The sequence below is a fragment of the Silene latifolia genome, chromosome Y (genome assembly GCF_048544455.1).
Source record: "Silene latifolia isolate original U9 population chromosome Y, ASM4854445v1, whole genome shotgun sequence".
Taxonomy (NCBI): domain Eukaryota; kingdom Viridiplantae; phylum Streptophyta; class Magnoliopsida; order Caryophyllales; family Caryophyllaceae; genus Silene; species Silene latifolia.
Window position 1 is genome coordinate 410856986 of NC_133538.1, and position 12434 is coordinate 410869419.

Consider the following 12434-nt stretch of genomic DNA (forward strand, 5'->3'; position numbering starts at 1 on the left):
GTGAGGTTCCTTCTGAAGAAGAAAACTCAGTTTGTTCTGGGCTCTATTATTGTTGTTCGTCTGTCTTTGAAGATCGGAGGAGTTTGTTCAGATCTTGATAGGCCTCAAGATTATTTGTCCTTCGTCTTATTAGGGTAGTCTCTTTTGTTCCTTTGAGACTACTATATTTGTTGGTAGAATAGGGTATACTTTTGGCTCATATTGAGCGTGTGTACCGGTCTCTTCTTTGTACTATTTTCTCCACTATAGTGAAATTTGATCTCCTCGCAGGGTGGACGTAGCCAGTTATTTTACTGGTGAACCACGTAAATCTTTGTGTCAACTTTATTTACATTCGTTATTTATTGTTCTTATCGCCTTATCAATTAACTGTTTGGGTAACGGGGCGCCTCCGTTACAACATAGACTTTTGGTGTGATGTGATTTTGTTGATTCTTTACACTATTTTGAATAAACTGGGAATAGTTTCTATTTATACAGTGGGTATGAAATTATGAATGCTATCTATGTGATTCTATCTGTACTTTTGCATTTGGATAAGCAGATTCTTTTGGAGTAAATTTTATCAATGTAACTTCTATAAGTTGTTCACTTCCCTTGTGCTAGAAACATAAGAGTGTGTATATATAGTCAATAACCTGTGTGTTCAAGTCTCCGTTTAAGTATATTGTAAGCTTAGAGGTATACTTTGGTACCATCGGAATAAATTTCCTTCTTATAAGCTAGATACACTTTATTGCCTTGCTAGATACACATACACTCGTTAAGTTGCTAGATACACTACTTTAAATTACCAGATACATACCTTTAAGGTACTAGATACTTCTTTAAGTTACTAGATACATTTCTTTAAGGAAAAATTCTTGTGTGCTCTGGGAGGACCACCCTCCTTGCACTTAAAAGGAATTCCACCAAATAAAATATAATAAAGGCTTAGGTGTAAGGAGTACGGTCTTTTCGGAGGACACAAGAATTTTTCTTCTTTTAAGTTGATATATACGCTCATTTAAGTTACTAGATACATTTATTTAAGTTGCTAGATACGCTCCCTTGATACACTTCTATAAGTTTCTAGATACGTTCATTTAAATTGCTAGATACATACACTTAGCTAGTTAGATACATTTCTTTAAGTTGTTAGATATATGCCTTTACTTTGATGGATACACTCATTTACCTTGTCAGATACACATCTCTGACAAGTTAGATACATTCCATTAGGTCTTAGATACACTCCTTCATTTTACTAGATATAGTCATATAGCATAGATTGAATGTGAGCTTCCTTAAAGTTAAGTTTTTTTATGTTTAAGTGAGTGAGTTCAGAAATTTTATGGTATAGCTCGACTTCTTTAAAACAAAACTCGAAAACTTTATTATATAGCTCGGGTTCTAGAGCATACAACTGGGTACAACTGGTTGTAGGATCTATTAACTATTGAATGTTAGGCGTCTATATTATTTTACTAATTAAATCTTTTCCCGTCGTAATTTTAGGATACCCGTCCCCCTCCGAGAGGGTTAATCCTATCTTTTTAGGGTTTAGTTTTTGGTCCGCACCCATTCTGATAATAAGGGAAACGAGACCACACATACAGATGTGCATTGTTGATTTTTTGAATAAATTGGTGAAATAGATATTTGCTTGTCTTGCTTTGAAATTAAATCATGGTTATTCATAATTTTGCTTTACAAAAAAGTTGACCCTCATCTTGTCATTCTTTGATTCATTTTCTGATTTAAGTGTGATTGATAACTAATCAATTTGTGCTTTCTAGTATGTTTATTTTCTATTCTCTATACGGTTCGATGTTTCTCTATTATGTTAACGATAATACTTTAGCTTCATGTAAATATATAAGAGCTTATACACTTATTGTTTAAATGTTGTTCACATAAAGATGGTCAAGTTACTCAGTTTTGAATATAAAGTGGTCAACTAGATTATTTGGAACCTGAGAAGTTGACCCGAATGATAAAAGAGTATTTTGCTGACTATGTGGTAAAATTGATGAGTGTTGATTACTTTACTTCTAAAGATCTTCTTGAAAAATTTAGCATCTAATGTAAGTTTTGGTATTGACTTCCAAATGTCAAACCACTTGTGTCACAGAACAGACATTCTTGCAGCATCATAGAGTAATAGAGGGGTACATGCTCCATGATGACATCGATTACATGTCTTGGCAACTCCGTAATTAAGTCTGAAGGAACATCAACGGCATATTGTTTCTTCAATCGGCGTCGTTTGATCATTCTATGCCAGAGACAATGGAGCAATCAAGATGACATACTAAAAGTAACCGCGAATCAGTAACATAATGTTAGACCTCAATTGATTGTCCTCAAATGATATCGCATTCTTAAAACGTTATACACCCTAAACTTGAAACATAGAATCTTTGAATCCGTTACACACATTTACCCCGATTTCAGACTTCTATTATTTTAGAGTTGGCCAGACATGCTTCCGTACTGGTATCAACTTCATTTTTGCTAAAATCATTAGAAGTTTACAAATTATTGTTGAACATGAGAACATCACTCTAGCACACATGCATTTCGTATGTAGTTGCAACCGAGTTAGAATAATTAACATGGAAGTTGGAAATTTTTTGTGTCTAAATGTAGGCTAAGATAGACGTGGCGGAGGCGAGGAAGAAAGGAGAAATAGGATCAAGGTTAAGGGAAGGAGAGATATTGCAAAATGCAGTAGCCATTGATGCCGAGACCAAGATCATATTAGTACAAAGGACTGGACAAGCAAAAAAGGAAGAGTCGAGGGTGAAGGCAGAGGTGCAAATATTTGAAAATTAAAGGATTGCTGAGGTGGCTAAGACTAATGCCTATAGTTATGGGGTGGCATCACCAGCGCCACCTAAACCTCTCGACTTGTTCGCCGGTGGAGTTAGTTTTTTGAATTTTTTGTTTTACTTTTGTAGATCTATAACTCAAATGTCGAATTTAAAGAGGAAATGAGTGATTGTTGACGGCGAAGATTTATGACATCGATCTAATTCCGTCAACCATTGAAGTTGAAGATTTATTGCCGCTGGCATTGTCTGATTGCCGGAGGTATCCGTGGGTTTAATTATTGCCGCCGGTGGATGTATGGTTTGTAATGTTGTTTGATTAGCTGGTTTGTGTTCAATGGTGGTTGCGACAGTGTTGAGCGCTGATGATTACCCGATATATCACCGGCGTAATCTGAGGTGGCTGGGGAAATCACCGACGCACTTCATGGTGGTCTGCAGTAGTAGTGGTGGTGGTGCTGAGCTTGTGGTAGGTGTCCGGTGGTGGTAGTGGTAGTTGGATGGTGGATATACAAAATATCAACCGAGATACATGTGGTATTATTACCGGATACACAAATCGGGATGTGTATCCAGTAGTAATATCATGTATATTTGAGGTAGTAGTATGTGTATCTTGCTAGTACTACCATGTGTATCCTCTACCATCTTGCTTGTCTGCACATTTATGATTTATTATGAAATCAGCTACCAATTTGATCCCTCTTTGATGAAGGGTGCTGATTAAGTTCTTCAATTCGGACTCACAACTCTACCTTGAGACGTCAAGATCATATAATCTACCAGGCAAATATCCTGAAATTCAAGGCATATTTGAGTTGATTAGTTTAAGAAGGCGTCTGAGTTTAATTCTGTATGTAAATAAATTGTATCATAGTCATTTTATTGTGAGTTTATCCGCATTCCTTAATGTTATTTTTGGGTATTATTATTTAATTTTAATTTACTGTAGAGCCATGCATGGCTTTCACTCACACTACATTTGACATGTATAGGAAAAATAAAATGTAGTGTGTACCATTGACCAAATCCATTGATAGATTATGCAATTTAGTATACTCATAATTGCCGTCCATAATCATTGATAGATTATGCAACATTAGCAAATTAGTCTATAATTTTAATATTTTATGCACAAGAAAATGCCATATAATTTGGACACAGTAATCATTGAATACATAACCGCAATAAAGGCCATATATAGAAAATCAATGCGGAAATGTGGAAGATAGGAAAAAACCTTGAGGAGAACCGGATGAGACGGGAGAGGAAGCCATATATGCGTAACTCCAGATTTCGCTAAATCATCAACCGAGCTTACAAGTGAATTGTATAGTCCTCCTTGCTTATTGTATGACTCCCAATTGAATCCCTATTCAATACAATGCATATTTATAATTATAATAACCAATTCGAGCAAATTAAGGTAAACAAATGAATTTTTAGACTAGTCGAAATTATCTCAATGATCTCAAATTTATTGTTAGATACACTCCTTTAAGTTGCTAGATACATAATTTTACTTAGCTAGATACACTCGTGATGGTAAAAGTCTTAACCTCGCAAGTGCACGTATCGTTGCACTAGTAAGGGTCGAACACAAGGAGCAAATGAGACTACTAATCGTTCCGTTCAATAGTTTAGTTAAGTCTAATAAAAACATGTTTTGGGTATTATCTAACAACTAAGCTAAAGAACATGTGGTAAATAAACTACGTAAATGCTAGAATCAAGAAACAAGCAATTGAATATGGTTTTAATGTATAGAAGAAAGGCCTAGGGCGTGACTTCAACCACCAACACTCGTAATTCACCATTCAATTCCGTTAAATAGTTGTCAAAGGGTAGATGTCGGGAGGAACGCCTCTAAGTCGCCTATTGTCTCCCTCCCGGGTTCACAATAGGACACTGGTACTATTAATTCAACTCCCTCCCGGGATCATGAATCAAAATCCCAACTCTAGGGTCAAGGCTCACCGAAATTGGCCTATTACCGCTCCCCTCTCCCAAAGACTCAAGTCATTAATTAGGCCCGCGATAGTCCCCGGTCATCCCACTCCCTCTCCCAAGGGTCGACTTCAAACCGACAACTAAAAGCACCTTTCTCAAGTTCCCCCTCCCGGGTTCAACTCAAGTAGGCAACTACTCTACATGAAGCGCATCAACTCCAAACCTAGCCAACTCCCATTGACGGTCAAGGGTCTAAAGTCAACTACAATCTCCATGGAGCAATAACAAGAGTCAATTCCCTTAGTTAACCCAACAAATCCCCTTTTAACAATTAGTTTAGTGAAATCAAATAGGTGAACAACTCATGTTGGGGTCTAATCACACCCTAGTGAAAAGACTAGCTACTCACTATTCATGGTAATTAAGACAAAACAAATATCAAAGTTGGATGCTTTAATCCTAAACATGAAAATAATTTGGTTTCCAAAATTAAACATGCAATTAATTATGGGAAAAGAAAGTGTAGACTAATTAAACTAAGATTGAGATGGATTAAAGTAAAAAGGATCAAACTTTATCACAACTAATCAGAGATTTAACCTTTCACTAGAACAATTAAACCCAACAACATGAAAAAGATGAACACGGGAGAGAGAATTCCTATTCTAGCAACAAACAAGAGGAATCTAAACATAAACAATCAAAATAAACTAAAAGGAAGTAAATGTAAACAAATGAGCTAAAAGGAAAGGAAGAGAAATGGAAATATACCAACAATGAAGAACAACAAGAACAATGAAGAACAAATGAAGAAATTTGGTGAAAGAAAGTTTGAATCTTTGTAATTAATGAAGAATTGGTCACAAATTACAAAGAGAAAATGTGTTTCTCTTACTAAAATGTTGTTGTATGAAGGTAGTTAGATGAAAAATCTGAAATTTGAGCTTATATACTAGGTTACAAATCAAGTAAAACGACCAAAAACAATGTCGTTTAGGCTAATAAGAGTATTGCGCGAATCTGGAGCTGAGCACTGTTGAGATGCGATTAGCACGGTCAGGAAGGCATAGTTACACCTTCCCTAATGACGGTGCGCACCGTGGAGATGAGAAACGCACGGTGAGCAAGGCACGGTCACTTCTTTCCTGAAGGCCGTGCGGACCAAGGGATGAGATCCACGCTAGACTCCGCCTTTTCTTCTCTTGGGCCTTTCATTCCGTCTTTGGTTGGACTAATGGTCATGTGCTTGGCATATGGGCCTCCCTTAGTGGGTGTAGTGTTGCTATATCATCATTTTTCCTACAAAAGTCAACAAACACAACGAAAATCGAACCGAGTATCCAATAGACGGGTTTTAAGCAAAATAGGCAATTAAGACATGGGAATGCACGTAAAATGCATGCAAATGAGCTATGAGCAAAGGTTCTTGGGCATAGAAAGAGCGTAAATAATGGAGTTATCAAATCTACCCACACTAAGCCTTTACTCGTCCTCGAGTAAACAAAATATGCTCAAAACTAGACAAAAGGAAGACTCTTATTGGGTAAGCGGAATGCACAATATAAGAAACACTCACCATTATTCAAATTAATAAGCCGAATGAGTATTAGCGCACTCAACGCCCCTTCAACTCATGTAGTTGTGCTTATGAGGTAAAGCACGACTCGTAAGGCAAGCAGGGTCTTGCAAGAAAAATTCAATGCAACCATTCATTTATGAACATGAAACTTTTAAAAATTGGAAGCATCTTTCAAAAGGTGACTCGCCTTCCTCATCTAAGCGGTCATGTCCACAATTTAGACAAATATCGAAAATGAGAAATACCGTCTCAAAGTAATAACAAGATGCTAATTCCCTAGATCAAGCTCAAGCCAAACAATGTGACATAAAAAAGGTTGCCGAAGAAACAAATTCTAAGGCGGGAAATGAGGAGAAACTAGCCAAATTCTCCAAGTTCTATATGACACTTCACAAGATTCAACCATAAAACCAAGCCGTCGACCATGGAGAGACCTAAATACCAAATTTCTCACGGTTTTCATTCGTCGCTCATGTGAATTTCGGGTGATATTTGTGCAAAATTTAAACATCACTCTTCTACTACGACTCGCGAAAAGGCGCCCGCAATCTAATGTGGTATGTCATCCTATAATCGCGTTAGAAATGCAAAAATGGAAAATGTACAAGCAAGAGGCAAAAGGTCACAATGGGGCTAGGGAGAAAGTCAAAACGGGGTTGGTGCAAGCACCGTTATGGATCATGTAGAGTTTAATATCAAGAGTTGTCAAAATCCCCTTTTTCGACTTTATTACAACAACTGGGCCACGTCTATACCCTAATAATGATTTGATTTCCAAAACCATGCAAAAATTGTATAAACCCGACACACCTTGGAAAAAGATAAAAATCATTACTAGCCCTTCATCCCGGCCTTTATTACAATAAATGAGCTACGTCTACACCCTAACAAAGAATTGGTTTCCCGAATTCAAGCAAAAATTGTGTAAACTAGACTCACTTCGGAAAAAGATAAAAATCATTTTTGACCTTTTTTATTTGGCAACGCCTTTTTCTACCCCTCAATGATGTATATGGGGAGTTTCCATGGCTTCTTCTCTTTTCTAAAACAAATATGTACGACCACAAACTACCTCTTTTTGTTGTTTTTCAAAAACCCTCCCCCCCCTTTTTTTTCTTTTTATTCACCTATTATTTATATACAAACGCCAAGTTAGAAACCAAAATTCCGACTCGTATGAACTTAGCTAGAGTTCACCAAATTCAGACTCAATACCCCCAAATCCAACAACCACAATCCACGACAACCTCTTGATTAGGGAAGGATGTTTTGGGATGTAGTTGATATAGTGGGTTTGTGTAACACCCCGATTTATGAAGGAGCCTTTAGCAAGACATTCCCTAATAAACCGGACTGTTACCATCTCGGTTTCCCGAGGTAGTGAATAACAAATTAAACTCCAAGGCAAAATATATAATTACTTTAACTTAATTATTACAAAACCTCTTTTACATCAAATTACAAGGAACTAACATAAATGAAAGTGAAAGTCTTCTAAATGATGATCTAGCTACTAAGTCTTCTGATCCAGTGTCTCACGCCCATCAAGCTCCCAGCCTATCTCATAAACCTGTCAAGCCTGCTCCCCAATATTTGGATCGTCACAGGTGTTCACGAATACACGGGGTCAATCACGAGGTTGAGTAGGGAATACAATGAAACAACAAAATATGATATGCATGCTCCTCCGTCACCTCCATCTCCATCTCAACTCATATCTCATAACCGAACACCCACCATACCGATCCCCTTAGACTATATATCGACCGTAGCCGATCCGCCACTCGCAATGAGGACACCAGGGCAAGTCCTGCAGAACCCGCCTGGGCCTTATCACAACATCATCTTCACCACACCACATCACCACAACATCCTCCATCTCCAATGCATATGAATGCTCAAAAGAAATTAATGCAACACAATATATATATCTTTGAACTGATCAATCATAAAATCATGCCGGTTACCAAATGTTGTGATAACATACTCAATACGATCAATTCAGTCAATCACCTTCCAGTATATGAATCATAACGTAAATCAACAGCCACGAAGCCAGTCAACGTTCACAGTTTGGTCATACGAAACACAAACAAGTCAACACAATTCAACATCAACTATAATAAGTCAAGTGTATTTCCCTACCTTTTCGCAATCCAAGCACACACAAGCAATCACTTATGATCCTTCACTTATCCATCACCTACATAACATAATTATGTATAATTACCATCTACTCAGTCAATTAATCATGCACATAACCGAGACTCATCATAACTTAATAGGAATATCAATTTAAAGAACAAACACGACTTTTCCTGATTTTCCTGCTCATTGCAGACTCGGTATAAAATGAATAACTAATTCCAGAAAATTCGAATTGATGCAAGGCTAATTGAATTGGAACCCCATGAGTCTTAGCTACAATTTATATCTAACGTGTTTTTCTCACATTCCAAACTTATCAAGGGTTTTCAGACTGATTTCCAAAAACTGACAGAAACCGTCGCATAAAAAGTATTGATTCATAAAACGAGTTTGACAAATGATTCTGAAGTAAAACCAACGCCTAACTCATCTAAACTCTTTAAATTAAATATATGAAAAAGACCCAGTACCAATTCAATATCTAAATTATGTTTTAGAAGTAATCTTTCAGCCTCTACTGATTTGCGGACGTTTTAGATAGACGTTCACAAATAATTTCTTCAGAAAACACTACACGGTGAAATGCTACCAATTTTCACAGGCATAAACTAGGTTTGGAATAAACATGAGTCTCTTCTTTAAATTTTTGCATCCCACGGCTTTAAGATAGGTAAAACACTCAAATAACACAGACCAACGAATCTGTAAATTGCTGTAACTATTCCATTCATTTATCTCATACAATTTATAATCAAAAACCCCCAAACCAATTCTAGGGTTACGAAAATTATCCCAATACTACTATAATTATGCTAATAATTGAATAAAGAGGTAATATGATAGTCTACTTACGAAATAGGATGAGAATAGGCTGAGAAATCGCCTCGCAATTCCTCACGCGGCTCCCTTCACACACGACTCCCTCTTCTCTCTTTTCTCTCTTTTCTCATGGTTAAAATGAATATGGTGATAGGGAGATTAGGGTTTGGTTAGATGGGTTAAACATATAGGATAGGTGCTATTAAGACAATACGGGCCTAGCCTAGTTAGATTAATTAAAACCCGAGTCACATAATTACCCGAGTCACAAATACACTACACGACCCAGCTGGTAACTCGGCCTAATATAATATCATATTAAAATACCGGGTATTACAGTCTACCCTCCTTAAAAGAAACTTCATCCCGAAGTTTACCCTCTCTACCAACCAACGCAAACGAATTATGAAACGCATATATAAAAGTATGTAAGGCACCCACCAAATTGAATATTAAACGCAGTATTACATTCCACCCTCCTTAAAATAAACTTCGTCCCCGAAGTTTAACCATAACAGAAACACATCATGTAACACTCCAACATAACCCACACAACGCATAACCAATATAGCCAAACTGAGAAATCACACATGAAAGTATAAAGATTTTACAATCCTACCCTCCTTAAACATGGTTACGTCCCCGTAACCTTCATTATTATAACAAAAGTTCTCAAACTACTGCTAACAACTGAAAGAGGATAAAAGATTCACAACTCACGTTCAAGTTAACTAATCCCTACTAAAGACAATCAATATACAAGCTCTCTCAAGGAAGCTACAGTTACTGCTGCTACAACACATCGCCACGGATCGGAGCAAAAACCATGTTGAATAACGTAAGACATTTCAGTATTAATCTAAACACTCTTCATATCAATCAATACATGCAATAACATTCACAGGATCTGCTTGTCGATCTAATTTATACATTACTACTCAGGTTACAAAGATGAAGATGCTTAGGTGCTCACATATGGTTCATGTCAAATAGCATATTTTCCAAGAAATATTGGTCGAATGACGAATGACGAATGCACATTGATTGGCAAATTTTACAAGCTTATTGGTCGAGTCAGTCAAGCGAGTAAACAGAGATATTGGAAAGTTAACATACAATACTATCATACATAAAATTTCATTCTTGGTGTTAAATATATTTAAACTGCACCCAACACCATGACATAAAAGATTAAATGTATTTAACTACACCAATTTTACAAATATTCATTACATATCATGCTAATATCAACATACCATGTTAACACACAACTCACTTAAATCACCACATTACATTTCCCGTTTTGACATTCGTAACTAACCACAACCCACTAATTCACTACATGAACGGACAACATGACTAAATTAACCCACTATTTGTGACTCTGTTCTAGCTTCATTCCCCCAGACTAGCAAATATCATGAAATCATACAGCCAGACACTGGCTGGAAATCTCATTCCGAATTTATACTCACACGACAAAATTTAACTTCATTTTCAAAACTTTTACTTTCATACTGGACGGTGAATAACTTTCTTAACATAAATCTTATAACAGAGCCGTCCATAGAATCCATTTGACTCAAAATCAGATAAACTTAACTCAATTCCTTCAAACAATACAAGCTTAGATGTCGACTCATATTTCGTAATTTACAGGTTCATCTTATTCATTTCAGTCCTATCTTTACTAATGAACGACTATTACCTCAACATCAGGATTTTAGTTGCACTTCTTTACTCAGTTATATTCACGGCTAACACGACTACAGCATTTAATCGGAGACCTTTTAGATAGTACACATTCCCCTGGTGACGTCTCAAAGAAAGCATACGATTCGTACCATGATGTAAAGCAAGTAACTACAAATTAACTGTGTTCAATCAAAATTTTACCTCTTTATTACAGATCTATTTATCACGGGTTGCATGGTCAAACAAAAGTATAAGTACCAACTCAATCACATGTTAAATTTTAAAACGATTTATCACGTCATAAGAACTAGACAAGAGTCTAACCATATAGTCAATATAAGAAGATTATTAGTTTAGATCGGAGGCACATTATAAAATTCCCTGTTAAACTCCTTACGGAACCATCGATCGTATGGCGTCATGAGTAATTAACTTAATAATGTAGAAGTCAAACAACTGAAATTACAATTGAGTATTAATGGTTATATGATTCACAATAACAACAAAATTACTTCCATATCACACATATGTTTAACATTTTAGCAACCATACCATTCAATTATATCCATCAACTCAAAGTATAATTCATTTTCAAGAAAATAAAAGATATCGCATAAACAACTTAAACATGTACATATACCATCATATAACTTGTAAAACATTATCTATGACAAAAGATTAGCAAGGTGAACAAGTTCTCTGGGTTGCACGGTTTCAACAAATAGGCAACTCGCGGCTCAATTAAACGTAACTATAACGACTATCATTTAAACATACGCATAACATGTGAATCATCAAAGGGTTATCTCATTATAATTCATAGCGACGGTTCGAGAATATATTTCAAATATCGTAACTATATCGTAACTATATCAAACTATATTTCAAATATCGTGACAATTGCAACAATCACCTTAGCATTTCATGACAATACAACTATGAACATATCCAATAAGGACCAACAACACTATTTTATTATCATATCATAAGTTTAGGTTCAACTGAAATAAATTAATGCAATGAAAGTAATAAGTATAACTATAGGCACACAGACTCGCATAAAAGACATTAGAACTCAGATGACATCCTACATGTGTGAACATTTAGACATACTCATTACTACCATCCATGTGTAAACATTTGAACATAATTATTATAAATATTCATGCGAGTATATTAGAACAATCAAGTTAACATTTAACGCCACCAACTTTACCAAGATATGACAATATAGTTTTATATTTATATATATCCGACCACTATACAAATATGATGAATACACCAGAGATATTATAACATGCCAAGCATAAAATATGCAAACAACTGGACTCGTATAAAATATTTCACCCTCGATTAAGAATCAAATTAAGCTATTCAATTTCATTCATACTATCATGCCAACAATGTTATAAACTAAACTTTAATTTTTT